Source organism: Mesoplodon bidens (assembly GCF_964165515.1).
Source record: "Mesoplodon bidens genome assembly, chromosome: 12".
In the NCBI taxonomy this organism is placed as follows: domain Eukaryota; kingdom Metazoa; phylum Chordata; class Mammalia; order Artiodactyla; family Ziphiidae; genus Mesoplodon; species Mesoplodon bidens.
Window position 1 is genome coordinate 2,232,738 of NC_138168.1, and position 27,606 is coordinate 2,260,343.

At 34.5% G+C, this 27,606-nt stretch overlaps 2 long non-coding RNA genes across 3 annotated transcripts in view; both read right to left on the reverse strand.

Moving 5' to 3' along the window:
* Positions 1-27,606, reverse strand: part of LOC308626162 — a 65,712-nt gene that overhangs the window by 16,279 nt on the left and 21,827 nt on the right. The window lies entirely within an intron of this gene.
* LOC308626161 lies at positions 10,396-26,043 on the reverse strand. The gene is made up of 4 exons (XR_014017207.1): positions 25,520-26,043; positions 15,963-16,184; positions 14,356-14,444; positions 10,396-10,738 (listed from the first exon to the last, which is right to left on the reverse strand). It is a non-coding gene; the product is annotated as an uncharacterized lncRNA (long non-coding RNA).

Genomic DNA, 27,606 nt, shown 5'->3' on the forward strand with positions numbered 1-27,606 from the left:
AATGTTCCTCAGTATTTACTGCTTTGCTAGTTCATTTAAGAAAATAGACTATTGAAAAAATAGCTTCAGACACAATATGGCACATTTTATGATTTAGCATGAAATCTGAGAAATATAGAGGTTACCTGAAGCCTGCAATGGTAAAGTTCCCTCTGCTATTGAAGTTATTGTCTTTAAACAAAGATTCTACATCAGTAATGATATATATATATATATATATATATATACACACACACATATATATATACATATATATATATGGCATTTTATCTTGATGTCACTTAAGTATTTCTATATATTATTCCCACATTTGGGAACAGAAATGTTGAAGTTTTATCAAGATAAGAAGTTATTTATTAACAGCAATGCTTTTTCAAGAATCCATCAGGCAGCATTTGGAGGAAGAATAACTTTACACTGTTACAGTCTCCACAAATATTGCACACAATGATTTAAATGTTAAAGCTCTCATATAAGAAGAGTGGTATTCATATTTCCATTTACAGCTTGCAAAGAATCTAAAAGTTGCTTTTTCTGAAAAAATTCTGTGGGCCATCAAAATTCTATTTTCCCAAAAGTACTCAGGGATGATCATAGTGAAAATAAAAGCACATGGAAAGAATATTAATAAACAGTGGTTAGCAAGATTTCAATGAGAGGTAGAAAAAGGTTAAGTTAATAAAAGAACCTAGGGGGCTTCCCTGGTGGCGCAGTGGTTGAGAGTCCGCCTGCCGGTGCAGGGGACGCGGGTTCGTGCTCGGGTACAAGAAGATCCCACATGCAGCGGAGCGGCTGCGCCCGTGAGCCATGGCCGCTGAGCCTGTGCGTCCGGAGCCTGTGCTCCGCAAGGGGAGAGGCCACAACAATGAGAGGCCCGCGTACCGCAAAAAACAAACAAACAAAAACTAGGTAAATGGGGAGATATTAGTAGACACTTTGAAGTTATTGAAGAAAATACCAACACTCTAGAAATCAGTTTATAGGAACTCTCATTTATGATGTTAACTTTTTTTTAACATATAAAGTAGACACATCTCGCTTTTCCATTGAAACAAACAATAGACCTAACAAAGGATCTGGGAAGGGAATAAAGAAGAGAAAATTCAAGAGTTGACTATTAGAGGGCTTCCCTGGTGGCGCAGTGGTTGAGAGTCCACCTGCCGATGCAGGGGACACGAGTTCGTGCCCTGGTCCGGGAAGATCCCACATGCTGCAGAGTGGCTAGGCCCGTGAGCCATGGCCGCTCAGACTGCGCGTCCGGAGCCGGTGCTCCGCAACGGGAGAGGCCACAGCAGTGAGAGGCCCGTGTACTGCAAAAAAAATAGTTGACTATTAGAGAGATGATGAATATGGCAAGGATGCAGCTCTAGTTCTTCTACATGAATTATTAGTAATTATTATCAAATGCTACATATATTGTATATACCTGTCACACAGAAAAAGCTGTTATGATAATATAGAATATAGTGTTACTTTATTATTATTATTTTTTTTGCATTATGCGGGCCTCTCACTGTTGTGGCCTCTCCCGTTGCGGAGCACAGGCTCCAGATGCTCAGGCTCAGCGGCCATGGCTCATGGGCCCAGCTGCTCCGCAGCATGTGGGATCTTCCCGGACCAGGGCACGAACCCATGTCCCCTGCATTGGCAGGCGGACTCTCAACCACTGCGCCACCAGGGAAGCCCTATAGTGTTACTTTTTATATTAAGTTATTCTTCATGGATATTTTTATATTTTCCATCAAGTCCTGTGTTTTAAAAATTCCTTTCAAATATAAAGATTTCTGACTGATTCACTTTGTTATAAAGCAGAAACTAATTTTTTAAAAAAAGAAAAAAAAATAAGGATTTCCAACTTACAATTCTAGTCAAGATTCTGGTTTTCATAATGAGCAAGACTGAGTAAGAAGCATACACAAAATATTTTCCTTCTTTACAGTTACTATTTAAATGCAACTATACGAAGGTGTATAAGCTGCTCTACTGGAAGAATCATTGTAATTACTGATTCCTAAAAATTATTAATAAAATTTTTTACATTTTTACATTTCTTTTTTATACCAAATCTTTGAAATAAAGAGAAAACAAAGTCTAACAGTAAACTGAGACTCACTTACTTATGGGATAATATCAAGAGGTAAATCATGCAGGTATTTGAAAAATAAAAGTCAAACTTTTAAAATAATGAACTTTTTTTTTTAGAGGAGTTTTATATTCATGGCAAAATTGAGTGAAAAGAATGAGAGTTCCCATATACTCCCAGTTTCCACAACCTCCTCCACTATTAATATCCCAGACTAGATGGTACATTTGTTACAATCCATGAACCTACACTGATACCATCATCCCCCAAAGTTCATAGTTTCCATTCATGCTTGCTGTTGTACATTCTATGGATTTTGACAAATGTATAATGATATGTGTCCTCCATTGTAGTGTCTTACAGAGCAGTTTTACTGTCCTCAAATCCTCTGTGCTCTGCCTGCTCATCTATTTCTTTCTCCTCCTTGGCAACCACTAATCTTTTTACTATCTCCACAGTTCTGCTTTTTCCAGAATGTCATTTAGTTGGAATCATACAGTTGGTAGCCTTTTAGATTGGTTTCTTTCTCTTAGTAAGATGCACTTAAAGTTCATCCATGGGTCTTCATGGCTTGATAGTTCATTTCTTATTAGCATTGAATAATATTCCATAGTCTGGATGTACCACACTTTATTTACCCACTCACCTACCAAAGGGCATCTTGATTGGTTCCAAGTTTTGCTAATTATCAAAAAAGCTGTTGTAAACAGTGTGCAGGTTTTTGTGTGGACATATGTTCTCAATTCATTTGGGTAAACACCAAAGACATGATTGCTGGATCATTTGGAAATAGCATGTTTAGTTTTGTAAGAAAATGTCAAACTGTCTTCCAAAGTGACTGTACCTTTCTGTATTGCCACTAGCAAGGAATAAGAATTCCCTTATATGTGGAATCTAAAAAATACAACACATTAGAGAATATAACAAAAAGAAGCAGACTCACAGATATAGAGAATAAACTAGTGATTGTCAGTGGGGAGAGGGAAAAGTGGAGGCAGTATAATAGGGGATTAAGAGATACAAAGTATTATGTATAAAATAAGCTACAGTGATATATTGTACTGCACAGGGAATAGAGACAATATTTTATAACTATAAATGGAGTATAACCTTTAAAAATCGTGAATCACTATATTGTACATCAATTATACTTCAGTAAAAAAAAAAAGAGTTCCTGTTGCTTCACATTCTCATCAGCATCTGGTGTTGTAAGTGTTCTAGATTCTGGTCATTCTGATAGATGTGCAGTGGTATCTCATTGTTATTTTAAGTTGCAGTTCCTTAATGACATATAATGTTGAATATCTTTTCATATGCTAACTTGTCACCTGTAGATCTTCTATGGTGAGAAAAAAGGTCAAATTTGATGAAAACTATTTAACAATAGATAAATGCCAATGAATCTCATGAAACACCACTACCATCATAATTAAATTGTTGAAAACAGCCATAAAGAGTATATCTTAGGAGCAACCAGAGAAAAAATGACACGTTATATATGTGAAAATACAGGTATGAGTCATGCAGACCTGTCAGAAGATTTGTAAGCCAAAATAATATAAAATGGCATTTTTCAAGTACCAGAAAGAAACTCCCAACCTTGGATGCCACAATCCGATCCTGTCCATTAAGGATAAGAGACTTCTGCCCTTCTTTAGCAACTAGAAAACTGCAAAATACATTAATCATATGTTTGTAGAAATTTACAACAGGCATCTAAGGACTGTGATCCCTAAGAGAAGGGAAGCAGAATTTGCACACATCTTTGCAACGTATCAAGCCCGACAGCAAAGACATCATTCTACGTGCTGTGTAATCCTGTGTAGGTTGCCACCTCCCTTGTTCTGGTCGATATGCTCCTATTCATAAAGTTTATCACTGTATTTTATACTATTTTCTTTTTCTTTTTCTAAAATCATTGTTATCCTCCAGTGGTTTAGATCCCACATCTCATACATAACTTTGCCTTTTTGCTTCTCTCTTAGTTGCTCACTCTCAGATTTAACAGACAATTTACACTTTTACTTTGTGGTATACCTTTTATAACCACTGTAGTTTGTTTTTCATTGAACTTTATTCTTCATTTCACTAATATTTTTATATTGATTATGTATTGAAATAATACTATTTTGTATATATGAGGTAATATAAATTATATGGTAACATTATTTTTATGTCTTTATTCTTACAGTTTCAATGTGGCTACTATGAGATAAAAAATTATATGTTTCTCATATTATATTTCTGTTGGATAGCACTGCTTTTGAGGAATAACAGAACAATTGGATATCTATACAGACAAAAGTAACCATGACCTTTATATGAAATAATCATAAAAATAACTCTAATTAACTCATAGATCTAAGCATAATACCCAAATTATAACACATCTAGAAGAAAACAAAGGGAAACACATGGTCTAAAGACAAGAAAACAATTTTTAGATAATACAAAAATTATGAAATATAAAATAAAATATTGACAATTTAGTATGTATCAAAATTTTAAAAAATTTCTATTGTATAAAAATCAAAATGAAGAAAATCAACAGAAAAGATCAAACTTGGAAAAGGTTTGCAATATTGATATCTGGCAAAGAACTTATATACAGATTAAAGAACTTTTACACTTCAAAAATAAAAAGACAATCCAATGGGAGAAAATGGAAAAAATATATCTATGGATATGTTATATATATAAATGTAAAGTACATGTATCTATGAATATATGCCTATTGGCTATTTGCATATCTTCCTTTTATTTTTAAGTGCCTAATTATATTTTTTATATAAATACACACTATTATATATAAAATAGATAACTAATAAGAACCTACTGTATAGCACAGGGAACTCTATTCAGTACTCTGTAATGACCTATATGGGAATAGAATGTAAAAAAGAGTGGATGTATGTATATGTATAACAGACTCACTTTGCTGTACAGAAGAAATTAACACATTGTAAATCAACTATACTCCAATAAAAAATTAATTAAAATATTGACATATATTGTATATAACATATATATTAAGTATATATAATTTGTATATATTTAGAGATTGCTCCATCAAAGACGTACATATTACAATTATAATGAGATACCACTACATACCACTATAATGTCTAAAATTTAGAAAACTGTTAATATCAACTTTTGGTGTGGACCTAGAGAAACATGAATACATTGTTAATGGGCTTGTAGCAAGAAAGCTTTAAAGTTAAATATACATTTACATATGACTAAGCAATTACCTAACAGTTCATACTTATCCAAGAGATATGAAGTCTCATGTCACACAAATTTGTTCAAAAACTGTGTAACACCATTATTCATAATAGGTAAAACTGGATATGAACAAAATATCCAACAAGATTTTTTTTAACGTCTTTATTGGAGTATAATTGCTTTACAGTGGTGTGTTAGTTTCTGCTTTATAACAAAGTGAATCAGATATACATATACATATGTTCCCGTATCTCTTCCTTCTTGCGTCTCCCTCCCTCCCATCCTCCCTATCCCACCCCTCTAGGTGGTCACAAAGCACGGAGCTGATTTCCCTGTGCTATGCGGCTGCTTCCCACTAGCTATCTATTTTACGTTTGCTAGTGTATATATGTCCATGCCACTCTCTCACTTTGTCACAGCTAACCCTTCCCCCTCCCAATATCCTCTAGTCCATTCTCTAGTAGGTCTGTGTCTTTATTCCCATCTTACCCCTGGGTTCTTCATGACATTTTTTTTCTTAGATTCCATATATATGTGTTAGCATACGGTATTTGTCTTTCTCTTTCAGACTTACTTCATTCTGTATGACAGACTCTTAGTCGATCCACATCAGTTTCGTTTCTTTTTATGGCTGAGTAATATTCCATTGTATATATGTGCCACATCTTTATCCATTCATCCGATGATGGACACTTAGGTTGCTTCCATGTCCTGGCTATTGTAAATAGAGCTGCAATGAACATTTTGGTACATGACTCCTTTTGAATTATGGTTTTCTCAGGCTATAGGCCCAGTAGTGGGATTGCTGGGTCATATGGTAGTTCTATTTGTAGTTTTTCAAGGAACCTCCATACTGTTCTCCACAGTGGCTGTATCAATTTACATTCCCACCAACAGTGCAATAGGGTTCCCTTTTCTCCACACCCTCTCCAGCATTTATTGTATGGTACTGGCACAGAAACAGAAATATAGATCAATGGAACAGGAGAGAAAGCCCAGAGATAAACCCACGCACATATGGTCAACTTATCTTTGATAAAGGAGGCAAGAATATACAGTGGAGAAAAGACAGCCTCTTCAATAAGTGGTGCAGGGAAAACTGGACAGGGACATGTAAAAGTATGAAATTAGAACACTCCCTAACACCATACACAAAAATAAACTCAAAATGGATTAAAGACCTAAATGTAAAGCCAGACACTATCAAACTCCTAGAGGAAAACATAGGCAGAACACTCTATGACATAAATCACAGCAAGATCCTTTTTGACCCACTTCCTAGAGAAATGGAAATAAAACCAAAAATAAACAAATGGGACCTAATGAAACTTCAAAGCTTTTGCACAGCAAAGGAAACCATAAACAAGACCAAAAGACAACCCTCAGAATGGGAGAAAATCTTTGCAAATGAAGCAACTGACAAAGGATTCATCTCCCAAATTTAGAAGCAGCTCATGCAGCTCAATATCAAAGAAACAAACAACCCAATCCAAAAATGGGCAGAAGACCTTAATAGACATTTCTCCAAAGAAGAGAAACAGATTGCCAACAAACACATGAAAGGATGCTCAACATCACCAATCATTAGAGAAATGCAAATCAAAACTACATTGAGGTATCACCTCACACCGGTCAGAATGGCCATCATCAGAAAATCTCCAACAAGATTTATATGGGTGAACCAGTTGTGGTATATCCATACAATGTCATATCATACAGCAGAAGGATAGAATTATGAGGAATGCAACAAGGATGAATGTCAGAAACATTATGGTGAGAAAAAAGCGAGATACACAAGAGTATGTACTTTATGTTTCAGTTTATATGACTTTCTAGAAAAGGAAAAATGAATCTCTGGCGACAGAAAACATATCAGCAGTTGCCTGTATCATATATGGAGTAGAGAGTGACTGCAAAGAGGAAAGGGAAAACTGCAAAGGGGGTAATAGGAAAATTGTCTACCTTGATGGAAACAGAAGTTACAAAATATTTACATTTGTCAAAATTCATTAAAGTGTACATTCAAGTCAGTATATTTTTAGATTATACCACAATATATTTCTTTTAATAAAAAAAATTATGAAGAGTAGGTAAGGGGGCAAAGGACCTGAAAGCCAGCTTTAGCTATGTTAGAGCTGTAAAATCAAAAAAAGATCAAGTTGCCCCTAATTTAAAAACCAAGAAAATGCATACAAGTTGAGGAATAGAGATTTTAACTCATTTTAAGAGTGAGTTTTCTAACAATTAGAGCTTCCTAAAAATGAAATAAACTTATTTTGAGTTGGCAATTTCTTTCTCAGTGAGGACATTCAAGTACAAGATGACGATCATTTTTCAGGTGTGTTGTAGAAGTGCCTTAGAGATTGAAATTTGCATTAACCAATATTTAAGATGATTCAATAACATCAGAAAATATGCTATATTTATATATGCTCTTTTATGGTAGAGTTCTGTCTATAATGTTTTCTAAAATATCCTTTGAATTAATATTTCAATAGTAGTCTCCAGTGTTGCAAATGTAGGCCAGAAAGTTAGATCTGTGCACAGTCTATTTTTTAAGAAGCTTGTAATCTGGAAGAGAAGATAGAGAAAAATGTTGTAGCAAAATGCAGTAAGTTTCATAATAGAGATATCCTCATGCTCTTATATGACATGGAAGCAGTGTCACATTCTTAATATGTCATTTTTCTGAAATACTTCAGTATTAATGTCTCATAATTATAATAATTAATTAAGGCATGAATTATTTACAGAGAGATTCTAGTTATTCCTAAAATATTTGGAAATTGTTTTAACATGAAGGTATTTCTTAGAATACCTCCAATAAAGTTCCAAAACATGTCTTTCAAAGCCTAAATGTGTTTGTACAATCCTGGCAAACCTCAAGGAAAAATGTGAATGTTGCTGATTATCCACCATTTAAAGTTTTCTAGGCTTTGGCATTTTTCTGTAAGTATAAATAATTGACTATGAACTATGCAAAGAGTTGTTTTACCTGAATTTCTTTGAGATCCATCAGATGTGGCCATTAAAATGAGCCAATCTCCTCCATTACAACTACTCACTGTGCAGGCTTCTAGTCAAGCATTGGTGGAGATAGCGCAGCTCAATTTAAATTAAAATTCAAGGTAATGTAACTAAACAAGTGAGTCCTATCCTTTTCCCCTTACTTTCCCTTAGAGAGTTTTTGAAGTTAGGGATTTGTAAAATGAAAATATTAAACCAAATTTAATAGCAAAATGTCATTTTTATCATTAGTGAAACTAAGCCCAGTTTCCATTTACCCCAAAGTATAAATTGCCTATCTGAGAAGCAGTTCAAATTTAAGTCATGTCAGATTGGTGGTCTTTCTGAGTTTCAGTTTGGAACTCTTATTTGAAGACATTGTTTCATTCAAGAGCATCTCAATATCAATAGCAGGTTTTCTACTTCAGCAAAAGCCTTGATGTACAGCAGTGCCATTGGGTCCAGAGGATAACCTCTTTGTACGTTTTTTCTCCCAGTCTCACAGCAATGTTAAAGTCACTGATATCACAGAGCACATTTTTAATCCTAAGTATATGTCCTAATTTTGGCAGAAATCCACTCCTCCACTTTTATGCAATGTATTAAGAGCCAGCAATTTAATTGTATTTGTTGAGACTGTAATATCAACGTGAAGCATTCCTTTTTTGAAACTCAAATTCTTAATACTTGCTTTCCCCTTTGCAAGAAATACTTACTCCTTTACTCCCTTGTCCCCTTAGGCTACCTACCACATACATCAATTAAGAAGACATTTCACAAGGGATGCCTTTCCTCATCCTTCCAGGTGAGAAAGGCTCCCTGTTCCATGGCTCTTGGTATCTTGTCTATATTTACTTCAATTAGTAATTATTCTTTAGACTGCAGGCTCTAAGAAGTATGGACAATGCTTGCTTTTCCCCACCTTGTATTACCAGTACCTAATGCAGTGCCTGGGACATAGTAGAAGTTCTATAAATATGTAATGATTGATGAATGAATGAATGAATGAATGTGTTAGTAACAAGATAAATGCATAAGTCGTATTTGTAAAGCACAATACAAAGTAATTTCATTAATATTCACCCACTTATTTGTACCTTTATACCCTTCTCTTCATTTATATATCTTAGAATTACTTTTAATTTTATCAGCAGGGATACAGGATTTAATGACTAAATTTTTTTTTTTTTTTTTTTTGCTGTGTGCGGGCCTCTCACTGTTGTGGCCTCTCCCGTTGCGGAGCACAGACTCCGGACGCACAGGCCCAGCGGCCATGGCTAACGGGCCCGGCCGCTCCGCGGCATGTGGGATCTTCCCAGACCGGGGCACGAACCCGCATCCCCTGCATCGGCAGGTGGACTCTCAACCACTGCGCCACCAGGGAAGCCCCATTAATGACTAAATTTTGATGAAATGTATTAGAAATATTCGTGAGTGAGTAAGCACTATGCCATGGTAAGAGAGAGAAAAAAATGAAAGCTATTGCTATATTCTTGACTCAAGTCATACTCAATATTATTTGTTACATATTACATTACACACACAAATGCATTCTCACTGGCATGGTATCACCTACATTATTATAATTTCCATTTCCTTTCCAATCCCTTTAAAGCCCATATCTGACCCTTAGACTTATTAAATTGCATTGTTTTAAACCACTTCTCCAATTTGTCAAGGTCATATTATGGTCATGTTGAATTTTGATCTTGAGAAAATATTAATCAGTCTTATCAACTAAAGAGAACTGTAAATTACTAAATCCACATGCTTTTCTATCATCCTAGTCTTGATGAAAATATTAAATAGCCTCTGGCCCAGGATTGACCTCTACATATAAAACTTCTGTCCACTTTGGTTGAGGAGGAACTATAAATGAGTTTGATTGTTCTACCTACTTTGTTTCCAATAAATAGGTCTCTGGTGCTGATCTCTTTTTATAAATTTGTGAATGAATTCAATTTGTAATATTTTTATAATATTAATATTTAATGTCTGATTTCAAGTCGTGGATGAAAAAATGCTAACATCAATGAAAACTACTACTTGCCCAAATAGATTAATAATAGTAAGAACAATTAAAGTAGATTTTAAATCTACTGTCATGTTTATTTACTTTCCTGAATTGTTCCCACTGTGCCACTTCCTTACTTTCTGAATATGACAGGTTCGTGCATGACGTCCTCCTCTAGATGCTGTGCCAAGAAATCTCTCTGATTATAATAGGTGATCATCTATGATGGATAATAAGAGAAATATGCTTGTGCATTTTCAATCACAAATCCATGTCTTGCACAATGAATTGATTTTACTTGTTGCTTGATCACGGGGACTTCTTCCTCTGAATAAATAAGACTTGACTTTGCCTCTTTATGCAGTCATCTGTTCACAGTTCTGCCTCTCTCCGGTAGACTGTGTCTCCTTAAAGACAAATGAATATTCATTCATCTTTGATCCCCATTGCTTAGCATGCATAGTAATTGTTCAACAAATATTTGTTTAATAAGTTAAACACCAATATGCCATGAAGTAGGAAAATCTGGAGATGTGAGTGGTCAAGATGGGGGGTGTGATTAAAGGACCCCTCTGAATTCTAAGAACATACTTAGGATGGAATGCATGAGTAATCAAACGGGCTGACTATTTGACAACTAGTATGTATTCAATTTTCAAATTCTATATTATAAGCATCCCTGAGTGTAATTTGAAATGGATAGACAGGAATTTTTATTTTATTTTTTCTAATGAGGAAGCAGTGTAGTTTTCTATTCTCATGGCCTCTGTTGCTTCCTATGAATAATTCTCCAATATCTTGACATAATCATTTTCAGGAAGCCAAGAGAGTCCAAAAGAAAATGACAAACAACAGAAATTGCTTTCATTTTCTAGTGTTTGGAAAAACATAAAAATAGGTTTAAGTTTTTCAAACATACTTAGATTTCATGAGATTTTACTTGGTTTATAATCAATATGATAAGAGGCATATATATGTATATAGAATCATCATTCATTTTAAATTGGAAATAATGTGTATTCCCATGGCTGATTTGCAAACTGTCAATAATAAGAACCAAGCTTATGTCCTCCTAAGTCTTTTGTAGCCCCATTTTAACACATTTTCTGAAAGTTATTTCAATTCAACAACCCTAGATACTTTCTAAAAAAACAATAGATGACTTTTTAAAATTTTCTTTTCAAAATGAAAATATTAAAATATGCTACAAATTGGTGCAATAATGGAAGCTACAACTTACCATGTAAGTTTGTTTGTAATTGAGCAAAATATGTTCCAATAATTTTTGCATTGTATTTGCCTTTCTCTCTGTAATTACTAATGCTTTTTCTTTCACTATGGAATGTGAATTTTGATTTCTCATCTTCAAATTTGCCTTTAAATACATTTCTACCCTTATTTTTCTTCCGTCTGGAAGCTAAGTTTTCAAGAGAAAATTTGTTTCCACAAATATTGAACGTCTTCATATTAGGAATAATTCTAATGCAACTACTTTGTATTTGGAAATGTGCCACTGTGTTTAGGAAGGCTAAACACATACTTTTGTGTAAGTTCAAAAAAGTTTACTCCAATGATTCAACCAAATATATTTCAAGCATATTGATAAGAATTTTCAAACTAATTGTGTGTGATAGCCATCAATTAAAGACATAAAATGAATGTCTGCTATTTTAAAACATAATTAAGCCAAGGAAAGGCTGTGCATAACTAGCATGTTCTGTAAAGATAATTGGCTCATTAACTAAATTCTAACAGCCCATTCACATTTCTAGATTTTAATTGAAGAATGGATGGAAATAGTAAGGTGAGCTCATTGCCCAATACACATAAGCATGTGACAATTTTAATTTCTGCAGAAATGCCCATATTGTATGAAATCTTATTAATATTGTGATGGAATACAGTGAATCATGCTGTGAAAGAAGCACATATTTGACTGTTGTACATGTGTTCACACACACACACACACACAAACACACAGATACACACACATTTCTTTTCTCTCCTCTCTATGCTCATTTCAGTCCCATTTTTCCTTTTCTTAGATAAAGGTATCATGAATTGAATATAAATACTTTGAATCCATGCTTGAATTTTTTACTATATGCAAATGAATCCATGAAAAATACATGATTGCTTTGAGTTTTAAAAATTTGTATACATGTCATCATGCCAAATATGTAATCTTGAAAATCATTTATCATGTATATAATTAATTATTTCGAGTGAAGTATGGCACTGCATCTTAAAAATAGTTTATATGTCTTTTGTAAGCAGCATAAACTGGAATTTTTAAATTTATTTTTATTGTCTCGGTGATCAAATGTATTGTGATTATTGATCTATTTCTCCTTTATTTTTCCATGTTTTATCCCTCCCGGTACTAACTTCGTTTAAACACATTTTTCATTCTCTTTTTATGGTCTACCTTTTTATGAATCATATATGAAGTATTCATTTTTAGTGTTTTCTGAAAAATTCGACATATATTTCTAACTTTAAAAAGTCGAAAACTAATTATCTCATCTTCCTCCTAAGTGGTTCATGGACCCCTCAAATTTTAAATCTGATCTCCAGTATTTCAGTATATTATCTAGTGTTTTAGTATTACTTTGTACATACCAACATTGGCTATTAATTTTTACACTCAACCGTTATTCAGATTCATTCCAACATTACAAATTTCTTTGCTGGTCACTGTTCAGTGCACCCTCCTACTTCTTTTTATGCTTATTTTCTTTCTTACTGAAGAACATTATTTGTACAATGGTCTCCAATCTTGCCTAAAACACATGAGAATTGTGTGAGAAGTTTTTAAAACTCCCATTATTGAAACACCGCCTAGATCACTTTGGTTAAAAAAAAAAATCTCCAAGTATTGGCTTCAGGCATCAGAATATTTTTTAATGCCTTCAGACAATTCCAATAGCTGCTGCTACTGCTTTAGTCATTTTTTGTTGTTGTTACAGTTTGTGGGTGGTAATTCCTCTTTGTCTATGAATGAAAATTTCTTTACTTCTTGTTCTTGAGTAGTTTTTTTAAATGAGGTATAGAATTTTAATTTGGATAGCTATATGTCCTCAGTACTTTGAAGACATTATTCTATTGTTTTCCAGCATCTACCTGTTTTCTGATAAGACAACAGCATCTACCTGTTTTCTGATAAGACAACAGCATCTACCTGTTTTCTGATAAGACAACGGATATTTAAAGCCAGCCCTCAAAAACAAGGCTTATTATTTCCAGGGCCCCCTTGAATTTCTGGGTTTCAAGTCCTCCTCACTACTCTAATGTTGAATTTGTTTTTTCCCCTTAAATCCTGAGACTGGGGATCCCCCCCTTTTTTGTAAGCTTGTTCATTTGCTTTTTATGTGTTGCTACATGTAAAAGCAACATATAAAAGAAAACACAAGTATAACAAACTGTGTGTTCAGATTGGAAGAAAGGATTCTCAGTATCAGTTCAGCCTATCCTATTGACTGAAAGCATTTACCTTGTTTCTTTTACAACTAACTTGAATATTATGAGGCTTACATCTAACATACAGTACTCTTCACCCTTCTTGGAATGTCTATGCTCAATAAGGACATTAGTTGATTTGTCACTAATATTGCTTTTCCTACATGTGAGTGCATTCAGAGTTCTATCCTGTCCCATATACATAGCATAATCTTATATTTTGTATCTAACTGGCATCAGTTTTCTGTTTTTTTTTTCAATTTACTTTTAAGCTTTACTTTTAGCAGGACTGTACTGAAATACACTTACACCTTAATAGATCTAATTGTCTGGACTTAAAATAATAGATTTTTGTATCACAGGGGCATTTGTCTTTACAGATACTGATTTCTGTTCTCTGCACATGTTTTCATGTTATATGCCCAGTGTAATATGAAGCGAGTTAATTTATTGTGTTACATATAGTAAAGAATCCAGCAGAATAATGTTATTTAGGGTTTTTTTTATTATTTCTATGAATAACAACAACATCAACAATAATAGTAATGGAAAAGATAATTTCTACCTATAGCAAGTCTCAGTTTTTTCTTAAATGCAGTAGAAGGCCCTTCACACTCTATTTGTCCGCTTGGCTTCAGGTTTTCATTTTGTTGGCTAGAAGACAGATAAAGGGGATTATGGACAGAACTGAGCCTGGTTTCTGCTAATCTCCAACTTGAATTCTTTCAAGGGTTGCAAAATATGATTCAAGTATTTCACAGGCCTGTATAACCTTTGTCATCTCTCTGGTATATGTGCCATCATGGGTGGATTTGGAACTGACATTTTATATCTCTGATCTCAACTGTATAAATATTTGTTTAGACTGACTATCAACATAGAACACAGACATTCTCTTCTGATGTATGGATGATAGAATAGTTCTTAATGGGGCCCCTATGGATGGGGCAGGCACAAACTAACAGAGGGCAATGAGGCAAATTTTCAATGAACTCAGATTTTATATTTTTCTTTAGGTAAAAGAGTGGTTGCTTCTATACCAAAAAACTATTTCTTATAATTTGGGTTACATTAAAAATATCTCATATTTACAGCCATTTATCTGAATCTATAAGAGTGACTTGGTTTTCTCAAATACATTATATATGGAGTCCTTTAGACTGGAATTAAATTAATCATGGTTGTATTTTTTTTTTCTATTGACTTCCCAGCTATTTTCCCCTAGGAAAACTCTCTTAAATAATCAAGAGAAATATTTTAGGCAACATTATGTAAATCATCACCCTTATTAGATGAATTAATATTCTTGAAGTTATAGCTCATTTCATGGAAATCAGATTAACCTGATGTTATGGGCATAGTCATTTATCAGTAAGTTATTTGTTAATATGCTCAGTATGTGACATAAAATATGTAACTTTCATAAGAGAGTGGATCACCTCAAATAATTTAGCAAATCTTGAAAATGATAAGGATTAAAATTGTGGATGTATAAAGGACACAGAAGCTTGGAGAACTTTAAAACCATCTATTTCTATCCTGTTTCCCTCAGACAAGGAAATGAAGGCTGACACTTTAGCATGGTTTGGAAATCCTTCTAAAAATTATCTGACTTTCTCTTAGAATTAACAAGTAATTTAAAGTTTTAAGAACTGCAGAACTGATCACATGAATTACCATAATTTAGTCAAGAATTTTTTTGAATATCCACCTTTTGACAAACATTGTACATATATGTACCAGGCTGTAGAGATGAATAAAATCATCCTTAGTCTCAAATAACTGAAAGAAAAATCCCCCAATATTAGTGATTACTCAGGAATTAAGGATGATGCTATGAGAACATTTTTATAATGTGAAATTTATTAAGTTAAATAAAATATTTTGCTTTTGAGATTAGAATGCCTTGTTTTTGTTCTAAGGATACTGATGATAGATAGTGCTTGTATTTTGCAGAAGTTTTATGGGAGCAAAATAAAAACTTGGTAATGTGATATAAATTTGGTCCCCCAAGGCGATTTTTATTGTTATTTCTATTGGTGTTGTTAATGAGAGAAATTTCTGTGAGCTATTAGAAAAGAAAATGTGGATATCAATATCTAATCAAAAAGAAGGACAAAATAATGGACAATTAGAGAATATATATAACCAATAAATTAAAAATATACTCACATGCTAAGGAAGCACAGTAGTGGAAGTTTTGCTCATCATAAAGCTTTAACAGGGACTAGAAGTTATCTTGGTGTCTTGGGTGTGGGAAGATATGCTAACAACCAGTGATAGATCCGTTGTAAAATTTGGAACTGATTCTTTGGTATTAAATTTCACTTAAGACCTGTGCTTCTGGACAGGATGGAGTAATAGGAACTGGATTTACTCTCCTGGCTTAAACTGCTAAAAGTAAAAAAATATATATATTAAACAATAATTTTAGACATTGAAAAACAAACAGCATAAGACAACGGTTGTATAAAGCTGTTAATTATAATGATAACCCATAAAAACCAGTGGCATAATGTTTTGTGTAATACAGTTAAATGTTGGTGTTTGAACAAGTCCCTGGTCACCTGTAAAAAATAAAGGTGGAATCTCTTTTCATATTCATTAACAAAATGAATTTCATAGGGATGCAGTATTTAAACATGTTAAAATACTACAATTACTAGAAGAAAACATTTTTGTTTTATTTAATAAAAGTTAATTTTTTTATATTTTTATGTGTTGCATTTATTGCTTTAAGATTATACAAATATGTTTTGATATAATTTAATACATGCAGCATCAACTAGAGTATACAATACACAGACTATTCAATGAGTATAGCCTTAGTAGTGGGACAAAATTAGCCCTAGACTAACTTGTTTCAGTTGCGGCCTAATAAGGCTTACAAGGAAGCCTCAAAATGATCAAACTATTTCTTAACTACCTCTTTGAGCAAAGTTACAAATCTTTAAAAAAATAATACAACAACGCCCTGCAACCAGTAAAGTAAAATTCACAATATCTGACATGCAATCGAGAATTACCAGGGATGCAAAGACAAAGGAAAATATAACCCATAACAAGGAGAAAAATTAATTAATGAAAACAGACTGAAAATGGTACAATCAGTAAACAAAGACATTCAAACAGTTATTATAACTAATTTTCATAGGTTCAAAAAGGTTAAAGGAAAGCATCAACTTCTTAAATAGACATATAGAGGATATAAAAATAACCCAAATTGAGTTCCTAGAGATGAAAAATATAGTTTCTGAGATGAAAAATAAACTGGACGGGATTAAAAGAGATGAGGCAATGCAGAAGCAAAGATTGACCTCCCTGCAGAAGCAAAATTTTGGTATTATAATATAATCTGTCCCACTGAGTCGTCCAAATATAAAGTCTGAAATGAAAAATGCCAGCTTGGTCACCTTTTTTCATTTCAAATTTGCTTTACCCTTTCTGGTTTGTGCTTCCAAAAATAATTAAAGTATAAAATTATGAAAACTGTATTCAATGGTATTAAAAGTAAGCATCTATCCATCTTATGGATTGCCCTGGATAATGCAAATATCTAAAATCTAAATATGATGTGTATATATACATATATGTAAATATATTTCACTAGCAGAATGAAAAGAAGATACGAAAGTACAACACAAGTTGTGGAGGAATATAGTAAAGGAAACTAAAATTATAGTATTTTTGTTTTTAGATATAGTTGCTCTACGCAGTGGAAAAATGATATGCGGATTAGCATATTTTATTTTCTGAGAAGCATGAATCAATTTAAAAGGCGAAAGGGCAGATGAATTTGAAGAATGATTAATTTAAATACATTATCAGTCTTCAATTTTTTTTGTTACTGACAACATCCCCTTTAGGATTTTCAAAACGCTGAAAGGAGGGATTCCAAGATTTTTAGTTGCTATTGAAGCAATTATTAGCAAATCCTTTCTTCTAATCTCATTACAGAAAATAAAGCCCTTTGTGCCCAGAGAACTCCCATTAGAACAGATAGCTAGTGGGAAGCAGCAGCCACATAGCACAGGGAGATCAGCTAGGTGCTTTGTGACCACCTAGAGGGGTGGGATAGGGAGGGTGGGAGGGAGGGAGACGCAAGAGGGAAGTGATATGGGAACATGTGTATATGTATAACTGATTCACGTTGTTATAAAGCAGAAACTAACACACCATTGTAAAGCAATTATACTCCAATAAAGATGTTAAGAAAAAAAGAAAAAGGAACTGCATTTCGGAGCAGCTCAGAACATAGGGTGTAGCACTCTGGAGCTATCCCACATTTCCTGTGTCTTCTTAAATATTGTGTATATATGCTATATATTTATATCTCCATCTAAATATACATCTATATCTCCTAAAATACTGTCTCACATATAATGAAGTCACAGTTTCCAGATAGTTGTTCTGGAAGTCATTAGACAAAATATAGTCTCATTTATTTAAAAAATGTGAAATGAGAGAAATGTACAAAAAACTTGATCCATCTTCTGACTGAATTTGTAGTATTAGTACCTTCAGAAGAGGAAATAATTAATTTATTGTAAATTATTTTATTCCTCATTTATTAGAGAGGAAATTTATAAACTGAATCTGTTAGGGCTTAAAGGGTTTTTTTTCCAGAAGATAATATCTGTGGTTCTCACCTTACACTGAGCAGTATATCACTAGTGAACAATCTGACAAATATGTACATTATTAAGTTATTTTATTTTCACCTGGCTTTTTAATGCTATCATCTGATATACATCATATTAATTGACACTGCAATTTCTTCCTTGATTTGTATTTTTTTTTCTACAAACACTTTGCATTCCAACTTCCACGTATCTGATTTACTCATCCATGTGATGGTCTTCATCTTCAGACATCTTGCTGTCTGGGCTGTTCAACCCTGTGACAGTAAAAGCACACTCACTAGGGACTAAGAGTTTGAGAAGGACTTAGAAAATTGTTTGACACCTGAAAAAAACGGCTCCAGAATATGAAGAAAAAATCTGCAAAATTGAGATCAAAACTTGTGTAATTAATATTTTCAACTAATATTACTACAACAGCAATGTTACTCAGCTTTCATATAGTTATCTATAAATTATATTGGATATGTGACTTGGGCACATTTTAATGCATTTGATAACATTTAGGGTAAAGCTTCTAAAAGGGCAATTGCCTAGGACTGAGGAAGGTTTAAAAATGGCACAGAATGAACTAGAAGTGACTTCAATGGGAGGCTGAGGCAGAGATGCTGGACCTGGAGAGCGACAGAGCAGGCGTACATTGGAGAGAGCTTTCCTCTACAGGAGAGCCAAGAATTTGTTACTTATTGAGGGGGCAGCATGAAGGTAGGGGACCCTACAATGAGAATCCTAGGATTGCTCCTAGATTTCTAAGTTGGATAAATGACAGGACGGTACTCTTTGGTGAATACTGAAGGAACAGCAACAGCAGCAGAAGTCTAAGAATGGAACTTTAACGTATCACAATGCCACCTTTAAAGTAAATTTGGCATTTTTCTCCTTTTTGAACGAATGAAAATGCATTAATTAAAGACATGCACATTCACACACCTGCTAATACCTGCTCTTCTGCAATCATGTGTTTTCTGTATAGTGTCTAATCTATTCCAGTCGAAGTAGTGCTTAAACACTTCAATATGCCTCTTTTCAGCCAAAAAGAAAAACTGTCTATGACTGTTTCAACATATTTTAAATATATGTATAATCATTGCCAACTTAGCTGCTTTGCAGATACTAGTTTCCTATACAATATTTAATATCTCCCTTTATTGAAAATGTCATTGCTCAGTATTATGATTGTTTTTCATTTTTATTATATGTCTGAATGTTAGAATTATTGATTAATCTCTTTATTAATGGAATGATCTCAGCACAATGTTAAATACTCTTCTTCTCTACCATTATTATATGTTATTTTAAAGATTTTCCATACAGTGAAAATTCAGGCTTTTTGAAGTCAGTAGGATAGGCTCCAGTGAGTAAAAGAAATGCTGAAGAACAACAATATGTATTAAACAAATTTAAGTAGTTAAGAAAGCACTAATCTAGCCGTTGAGAAATATATACTAATATTTACATAGTATGTCTATCTAAATCAATAGTTTCAAAATGAGATAATCTACTGAACAAAATATCTTAAAATGTGAATTAAAAGATGTTGTAAAATCTATATATGATTAAAATACAAAAATTTTTATAAGCTTGGAATATAAATAATAAGTGCATTTTTGTCTGGGAGACAAGTTGTTATCTGGGAAACCTCAAGACATTTTGTAGATTATCGAAATCACTTTACTATCAATCTTGAGCATTTCTCCTATCAACTCTATAATTAGTATTGGAAATTAGCATTATGACTCTATTTCACTATCAGGAACATTGAAGAAACTATTTCAAGTGCTAAACATTGGTTTTAACAAATAAAAAACAATTCATCTGAGGAAGATGTTACAATGAACTGAGGAATTAAAAGATCTCAAAGTAGAGAAATTTCACTGACTGCAGTATAAACAACTTGAGAGTAGACAGTTTCTGTTTTTCCTGTTTGCCCTCCAAATTTTGGAACAGTGTTATATGCACGGTGCAGGGTAATAAGCAAATATTTAACAAATGAAAAGTACTGAATTCATTACCTTGTGGTACAAATTAGGATTTCTTTTGTACTAACTAGAAGATTTTAATTTCAGCATTATGAATTATTAATGTCTTTATCTGATTCCCAGTTCTGTGTCAACCAAACTTATTTGAGTGATAATTAGAGGACTTCATGTTTATCCTATCTTCTAGGATTTCACTTTTGCATATCTGTTAAATCATAATTTCGATGTTTTTATAGCACAACCAAAGACTATAAAAACACATAGAGCAAGCACTTGCCAAAGAACTCTAAATAAAACAGGTCTCAGGGGCTTCCCTGGTGGCGCAGTGGTTGAGAGTCCGCCTGCCGATGCAGGGGACACGGGTTCGTGCCCCGGTCTGGGAAGATCCCACATGCCGCGGAGCGGCTGGGCCCGTGAGCCATGGCCGCTGGGCCTGTGCATCCGGAGCCTGTGCTCTGCAACGGGAGAGGCCACAACAGTGAGAGGCCCATATACCGCAAAAAAAAAAAAACAAAACAGGTCTCAGATATGAAATTAGAGCCATGCTTGGTTATACTTCTAAGCGCTTCATCTAAAGAGAGACCTGCAACACTGCTGCATGAATTAATCACCTACGGTGACTTTTAAACCTACCAACAGCTGGCCCCTCTATCATATCTGATTTTATTCAATAGTCTAAATGATAATAATTTTTTGATCAAGAACTTTATTTTACTGGTTGTAAAGGTGCATGCATGCATGCGCACACAATCCCCAGTGCTTTTAAAAATTGTGGGACAGAATTAATCATAACTATTGAGTTTAAATGTCATTTATCAACTTACTAAAGTGCAAGCATGCAGGGAAAATAAGCTAAAGACAAGACTTTCGTTTTTCAATTTATTTTTAAAAAGTCTTGTGGAGATCTTTACGAAATTAACACAAAATGGTGGTACCAAAAACCTTTTTGCTTTGTTTATTCCCTAGTCTGTGGCAATGTAAACAGTGGAAGTTAACCCAGAATTTAAGTTAAGGAAAGCTATATTGTATTAAGTTTAGCCAAAATTCTCTAACTTGCCATCATATTTTTTTCAAATAAATACAATTTCTATTCTCTTCCCTCTCTCCTCATCTCCCTTAAGGTATGTCAACTCTAACCCCGCCCCCCCATACACACACCTTGTTGCCTCTGACATTATCTCCTCTACTAGACGTGCTTTTGTACTTATTGCTACACAATAGTTCAACAATAAAATGTGATAAATGCAGGCAAAGGTGTTTCAAGAAAGAAGGTAAATGTCCTTACACGTTTTCAACATAGAAACAGAATTTTTCAAAAATGAGTTATAAAACAGCAAAATTAAAAAAAAATAGTTATAGATAAAGTTTGCAGATAATGTTGTCATCCGTCTTAAAAGAAGAGGGATAAGGCACAGAAGAAATGTAGTGTTGAGGACAATGAAAATAAGCAGTTATTGCAATCTATTTATGCTGCATTCAATGGATTCAGAAGACAGAGGCTTGAGTGCTGTCGTTATTACTTGTTTGCCATTTGATGGTGGGCAAAATATCTAATTTCATTGGGTTTCTCTTTCTATGCCTCTAAAATGTGGATTCCCAGGCTAAGAAAATATTTCAAATCTTTTCTAGGTCTAAAAGTCACAGACCTTAGTGTACCCTTTATAAAGGCCACATTTTCACAAAAGATAGCATTCTTGTAAAGCACCTTTTTTTTTTTTTTTTTCTTTTTTTTTTTTTTCTTTTTGCGGTATGTGGGCCTCTCACTGCTGTGGCCTCTCCCGTTGCGGAGCACAGGCTCCGGACGCGCAGGCCCAGCGGCCATGGCTCACGGGCCCAGCCGCTCCGCGGCATATGGGATCCTCCCAGACCAGGGCACGAACCCGCATCCCCTGCATCGGCAGGCGGACTCCCAACCACTGCGCCACCAGGGAGGCCCTAAAGCACCTTTATAGAAAGAAAAAGCTATATTTAGAAAGTCCACTCAGTGTCCAGGGTTTTCTGAAGTCGTACTGCTGTTTATAACCAGGGGTAGGCCAGTAGGACAACACATTTGCTTTAATAACTGTCCAGATTTCTTGGAGTTAAAGATAAGTTTTTCATTATTCTAAGTGTTGACCTAAGAAATTATTGAAAATAAGAATTGTTCTAATTTACTTCTTGAATTGCCCAGTTCTTACAGGGCCTGACATGAAAGGTGATTTAAAAGATTGCATTTAAGTTTGGACATATAGCCTTCATCCTGCTGTTTCATCACAGACCTCTTACAGGAGAAACACGTGCAACCATTTTGAGTTTCTGAATGGGAGTGCTCCTTATAGTATTTTCCCCTTATACATTTCTTGCCAACTTACTCCAATTTGAATGCAGGTAGAAATTTATAAATTTCTCCAAGAACTTATTTTTATTTTTATGAATCTTACTGATTTTGTTTTAATACCGAGGACTTTATCAAATTCATAGACATTTGATAGAATAAAAAGCAAAAGCATAATTAGGAAAAATCCAAAAACCTCAAATAGAAAATAAGATGCTATGTTGTTAGTAACAGAAATTAGCACAAATAGACTGAAACACTGACCACCATTGTTAACTGAGCTTTTAACTATGGCAGTCGCCAGGAAAAGGAGGGTTACCTGACTCAGGGGTCTTCTCCTCTTTCTTTGCCTTCTTTTAACAATCTCGAAAATTAAAGAAAGATTGAAAGACAATACAAATAATTTATTTCCCAAACCATTTGAGAGTAGTTGCCAACACAATGCAATGTCTCCCCCAAATCCTCTAGTATTTCCTACAAACATATATCCAAATATAATCAGGAAAATCAGGAAATTAACACTGACACATGACCACAGAGCTCCTAATCCTCAGACCCCTTTCAAGTTTTGTCAATTATCCCCATCATGTCCTTCATAATAAAAGGATCAGCCCAGTGTCACATGTTGCATTTAGCTGTCCTGTCTCTTTAGTTTTTTAATCTGGAAAATTTTCTCAGGCTTCCCTTGAATTTCATGAACTAGAAAATTTTAAAGAATATGGATCAGTTATTTTGTAGGATTTAGCTGTTTGTATTTGTCTCAGGATTATTCAGGATATGTGTAGTTGGCAGGAATAACACAGTGGTGAAGCTTTGTTCTTCTCACTGCTTCCTATCAAACAATTTCAGCAAACTTTTAACTTGTAGCCTTACTGGAATATCATGTTACTCATTTGATTAAGGTGTATCACCCAGTCTTCTCCATTGTAACGTGATTTTTTTCTCCTTCATTATTAATAATTTTTGTGGTAAGGCACTTTGTAATTATGTAAATATCCTGTTCCTCATCAAACATAATTTACTCAATTTAATTATTAAAATCAGTATGAACTCATAGACTCCTATTTTATTCAATTGACTATAATACGTTTCTACCATTATTTATTTTGAGGCTTAGATTCCTCAAGATTTGTCCAGTGGAAACCCCTTCAGTTTGGCTTCTATATCATTTGATGTTTCCCAACTATTCTTTGATATCGCCCTTCTTTTCTTTTAACATCTTTATTGGAGTATAATTGCTTTACAATGGTGTGTTAGTTTCTGCTTTATAACAAAGTGAATCAGTTATACGTGTATCCTCATATCTCTTCCCTCTTGCATCGCTCTCCTTCCCACGCTCCCAATCCCACCTCTCTAGGTCACAAAGCACCAGACTGATCTCCCTGTGCTATGCGGCTGCTTCCCACTAGCTATTTATTTTACGTTTGCTAGTGTATATATGTCCATGCCACTCTCTCACTTTGTCACAGCTTATCCTTCCCCCTCCCCATATCCTTAAGTCCATTCTCTAGTAGGTCTGTGTCTTTATTCCTGTCTTACCCCTAGGTTCTTCATGACCTTTTTTTTTTAGATTCCATATATATGTGTTAGCATACGGTATTTGTCTTTCTCTTTCTGACTTACTTCACTCTGTATGACAGACTCTAGGTCCATCCACCTCACTACAAATAACTCAATTTCATTTCTTTTTATGGCTGATCCCTTACTTCTTGAAACAATAATATGTTCTAGGGTCATCTTATATTTTCCCTGTAGTGGTTCTACAATCAGCCATTTCTCCAAAGAGCTTAGTTCCTTCAGTTGGAGAGCTGTATTTAGAAACCAAGATCTGGACACTAGGTGTATTCATTGCTCTTCGGAAGTAGTGGTCCCAGGTACTCTCAATAGGCAGAGCTAGGGGATTTAGGTACATATATACATACACACATATGAAAACATATTCATAACCATTTACACATATTCACAAACACATTCATAAACACATGAAAACATATTGTCTATGTTTATTTCTATAATGTCTCTATATTGAAAATCATGTGTTCACATTAACATCCTCCATTCCCTTTCAATGCCCTTTCATTCTAGTTTTTGCCCTTTTCATATTTTAACTCCCTCCACAGATATTAAAATAACACTGATTACCATATCCTTAATATCCTTACTTATTTGATCAGTCTTCCTGTATTTAAGTAAATTCTTGTAGCTGCCAATTTCCCATCCCACCCAGTTTCTCCACCTGGCACGGGTTATGACTATCTGTACAGAGTGGTTGCCAAGGCCACTTCCTCATGTGGATGCCCTTTCACACGAATCAGCAGTCAACTCCAGGCTCCCTTAGGCAGACATCCTCTCCCCTTTCTCAGACTCTGAGACCCAATGCCAAGTCATGTGGTTCCTTGAATGCACCTCCCCCATGCTGACAAAGGGTTATTTTACCTCACTTAATGGACTAACTTGTTCAAGAAGGGAAGGGATCACAGCACTATAAAGCAGTTATACTCCAGTAAAGATATAAAAAAAAAGAAGGGAAGGGACAAGGAAGGGGATGAAGACAGGGAGGTGGACAGGGGTGAACAGGTTCTTTTCTTTCTAAACAATGTTTGAAGAGGTCCTTCATTTAGAAGTTAGAAAGACATTATGAAGTATCAGCTGAAGAACTGAAACAATGACATATATTTACACATCTATATCCCCACATCTATGACACACAATGTACACCTAATTTTATAGCAACCAAAATATAATTTAACAAAACTTATGATGCTTAGCCATACACTTTAATACTCAGCAACTTACAAAAATATGCAGTGCCATTTGGCTGTTAACTATCAGTCCATGTATATGAATGGATTTGTAAAATTCCTAGCCAAGAGTGCTTGGGATAGCGTCTCTACTGGTCCTTACTGGATCCTCTTCTTCTTTTGTCACTCTTTTCAGTCATTTGTTGATTCTCGACTGTATCTCATTGGTGACTTGCATGACCACTGGCAATCATATCTGGGCAAATACCCCAGCTTGGTGTCTCTCAAAGGGCTGACTGAAAACCATTTGCAACAGAATCAACTGAGGTACTGGATAAAATTCAGGTCCACAGGCCCTGTTCTGATTTCCTGCTCAGAAGCTCTTTAGAGAGTAATGAGTATTTGGAAAATACCTTAGCTAACTCTCACACATTAACACTGAAACCATGGTGTAGTTTGCATGTCTACAATTCCTCAAAGTTCACGGTTTAAAACACATAGGTCTCACCAACTACAGTTCTTTTATTTTAGCTTCATCAATTCACATTTGTTATTTAACCAACTTGGAAATTGCTAGATGTGTGAATAGCCGCCAAAGTAAAATGTATCTATCTTCTGCAAAAATTTCTTCTACCAAATGTCTCTACAAAATGAAATGTAAATGCCTTCTAAGATCTTCTTGGAGAAATCTTACAGATTTTTAAACTCTTCCAGGTTTTAGGGAATAGCAAGTGCAAAGGCCCTGATGTTGGGAAGGCCACTGCAGAAAGAAAATCTGGATGTGTGTGTGAGAGAATAGTAGTAGTAAACGAGCTTGGAGAGTAGGGCAGAAGAAATACTGAATAAAGCATGTAGGACAGGTAAAAAGTTTAATTTTTATTCTAAAGTGATGGGAACGGGTTTTGTGAAATCATGTGATATGATTTATGGTTTTTTTTAAATTATTCTGGCTATTGTATTGGTTATAGACTATAAGGATTGGGGCAAGAGGGGAGGAAGCAAGGAGGTTGTGGAAGAGGCTGCCTATTGCATTAGATGAGGCAAGCAATGATGGCTTGGAGTAAGTAAAGACGGCAAGAGTAAGGTGAGAGGTAGGTGGATTCAGGATGTATTTTCAAGTTAGACTGGCAAGAATTTCTGATGGACTGGACATAGGAATTGTGGGAAAGTGAGAGTTTAAGGATGAATCTAACATTTTTGGCCTGAGCAACTGGATGAGTTATGGAGCCAGGAAAAACTGGAGTGCAGTGGATGGATCAAAGCAAAATATTTAGTTTTATTTGCTAAGTTTGAAATGTCTATTATGCATAGATTGGAGATATTTAGTGGGAAATGGGAATTAGGAGTCTGGAGGTTAGGTGAGTGCTTAGGGCTAGAAGTATGAATTGGGGAGTCATAAGTCATCTTCCCATTAAAGTAATGGGACTAGATTAAAACTCATGAGTAGTTAAGGTAGATGGAGAGTGAAGGGGGCCAGGAATGAGCCTGAGGGCCTTCTAACAGACGTTGAGGGATGGGAGGCATCACCAAGGGAGACTGCCAAGCAATGGTGAGTGAGAGGGGAGAAACCTAGGAGAGGATGGTGTCCTGGTAGCCAGTGAAACAAAATATTCATTCTGGAAATTATGAGGTTCATTACCCAAAGTTTCTTGAATTGATGATCATTTGAAACTTGGTATTTTAAAAAGAGCTTTAGCAAACAGAAAAGAGAATAATTTTCTATCATGAGTGATTGATTGCAGTAGCATGGGGAATGGAAAAGTTGTGAAAAGGGAATCAAGAATCTATGTAAAAGACAATTTTAAACAAAAGTATTCATTTAAAAAACAAGTACACAATATTTAGACATTATATTTTGTCTTTGTGTCAACAGCAGCTACAGCATGCTGTAAGTGAAAGCTGAAGGATTACAGTTTAATATCAAATCAGGGAAAAAGGTGAAATAGTTGAATTCTTTGTAGATTTTTAATAGATTTCAAACCTCTATTGGTTTTGAATAATGTCATATTTCAAACATAATTTTCTAAATAATCATAACCATTTTAGAATCAGAATAAACCTTATATAACCTTATATAAAACTTATTTAAATGCACATATAGTTCATTTTTATGGGTAAAACTAGGACTCTGGTCTTCTGATT